Source organism: Octodon degus, unplaced genomic scaffold, assembly GCF_000260255.1.
Source record: "Octodon degus isolate 3935 unplaced genomic scaffold, OctDeg1.0 scaffold00003, whole genome shotgun sequence".
NCBI lineage: Eukaryota > Metazoa > Chordata > Mammalia > Rodentia > Octodontidae > Octodon > Octodon degus.
In genome coordinates this window covers 35470012-35472454 of record NW_004524579.1, presented here as the reverse complement: position 1 = coordinate 35472454, position 2443 = coordinate 35470012, and the positions used below count along the sequence as shown (strand labels likewise).

Sequence of the window (2443 nt, the reverse complement as noted above, 5' to 3'; positions counted from 1 at the left end):
CAGCTGGGCTTGGACCAAAGGTGAGCCGTAGGAGGTAAGAGCTGGCCAGCTGATCAGGCTCCATCCAGTGAGACAATCCTGACACAACTATCACAGAGTGACTGACTTCCAGGGCCACTGGGACCCAAACAAAATCTGAAAGGTCTCCTGAGTGTCCCCAGCAGGCATGGCCTGAAAACAGAAACAGACTCCCAAGGTCTGCAGGCAGGTGTAGTGCTAGTCTGGCATCCCAAACTCCTTCAGGGCACCTTGAAATAGTGCCACTCAGTACACCCTTCTGGCTGTGCTAACCCCTAGGCACATGGCCAAACTATGCTCCCTCCCCACCACTGGATTAAGGACAATTTGTTGTTTTTATGTACAGAAAACTCAAAAGTACACTTAGTCCAGTTTAGTGGCAAGCTCTTTAGCCTTTGCTTTCTCCAGTGAGGCAATATGAGCCATAGATTTTGGGCCCAAAATGTAGCCCTCCCAGGGATGGCAGATCTCATCAGATCTGTCATTGTAGTTGGTCTTGATGGCCTCCACCAGCTTAGCCAGTGCACCTTTGTCTTCCGAGTTGCCTTATGTGAAGGCGACAGTGGCACAGGTCTTCCTGTGGACCAGACGCCCTAGCCTGGCCTTCCCCTGGATGATACAGTAAAGGACCCCCATCTTGCAACACAGGGCAGGCAGGAACATGACCAGCTTGATGGGGTCCACATCATTTTCAGTCACCACAAGCTGAGCCTTCTTGTTCTCTACCAGAGTGGTGACGGTGTTGACACCACTCTGAGGACCGGTGGCCTTTTAGTGGGGACATCCCCTTTGATAGCAGTTTTCTTCTCTCCCCGGGCCAACAACCTCTGCTTCTTCTCTTGCTTGGTCTCTGGTCTGTACTTGTGGGTGAGCTTAAGCAGCTGGGTAGCTGTTTGGCGGTCCAAGGCCTGGGTGAACTGGTTAATCGTGGGGGGCACCTTAAGCCAACTTGTACAGGTTGGCCCTCTGTGGCTGCAGCCGGTTGTAGTGTAGGCCTCTGACAAAGTAGGTGAGGTCTCTCTTGGGCTGGATGTCCTGTCCAATGCCCAAATTCTTGGGCCTCTTCTCAAACAGGGGATTTACCACCTTCTTTGCCTCTTGCTTCTTCACAACAGCAAGGGCCAGGGCCACCACCTTGCCCTTTGCCTTCTTCCCTTTCAGCATCTTGGCCAGCTGACAGAAAAAGCAGACTATGCTTTTTTTTTTTTTTTTTTTTTTTTTAGGGAAGGGTCTAGAGGCTGTTTAGGGTCTCACTACTAGATCAGACTCACAGTGATCCACCTGTTTACAGCCTCCTAAGAGCTGGGATTACAGGCACATGCCACCACACCCAGTCTCAATTGCAGTCTCAGCATGCCTTGGGGGCAGGGGTGGGAGAGCCTGGCAGGCCCAGGGGATCGTACCCCAGCCCCTGCACCTGCTCATAGTCACTTTAATCCACTGAGCTATTTGGCCAGCCCCAGACTATGCTTTTTACTCCTTGAAACTAACCAGGGTGCTGTAACTTGCTTAAACCAATGAAAAGCAAGTGGGAGACAGGTCACTTCCAGGTAAGAGTTCAAAAGAATGCTAAACTGTAGTGCATTTTCTTTTTTCCATAATAGAGGTGGCTAACGATGGTCACTCTTTTATCAGCCAGAGTCACAGAGACAGAAGAACAACACCCCGCAGTCATAGGCCACCATACCAAGAAGGAGAAATAAGCCTTCACTCTGGCAGCATAACCTAGGAATAAGCTTCCATTGGTTACTGCAACCTGACCTAGCTCAGCCTGACTGATTTCTGGTCTGATTAACAATCCCCTCGACTTGTGTGGTGAGAAGATGAAGAGGAAAGATGTCTTAGTCCAACCAAGACACCAGAGTACAACCATTCCACCGAGTACCTTATAAACAACCTAAACTGACTGTCCACAGCACCAAAAGCTGGGAAGTAAAGATCAAGGCCAGCAGATTCGGATTTGGGATCCTCTTCCAAATAGTGATGTCTTCTAGCTGCTTCCCCATGTGACAAAAGGGACAAACCCACCTTCCCCGGTCCACTTTATAAGGTCTCTCACACTCTTCATCATCTTCCTGAAGGTGCTGCCTCTTAATATCATTTCATTGGAGATTAGGACTCAAACTACAAATTTTGAGGTGAGGGGAGAGGCACAAATATTTAGACTAAAGCAGGAGGAAACAACCATTTATCGATCGCTTCTTTTGTGTTCTTTCTGCATCTCTATCTCTGCCCTCATCAATCATAGGCTGATTTCAGTGCAGTCTGCCACAGGCTAGCCTCACCTTCTTGTCCCTGTGCTGTGGGGGTGAGGGGTAGCTCCTGCTGTGGTCTGCAGGAAAAGCCCACAGCTGGCTCGCGTGGAACATCCATGTCAGCATCACCAGTGTGCAAGTATTCTGGCGGGGGGGTGCTGCTGCTGCAG

At 50.0% G+C, this 2443-nt stretch overlaps 1 pseudogene; it reads right to left on the bottom strand.

Moving 5' to 3' along the window:
- Positions 1-564: 564 nt before the first annotated feature.
- On the bottom strand, positions 565-1182 carry LOC101580783 (annotated as a pseudogene).
- Between the last annotated feature and the right edge of the window lie 1261 nt (positions 1183-2443).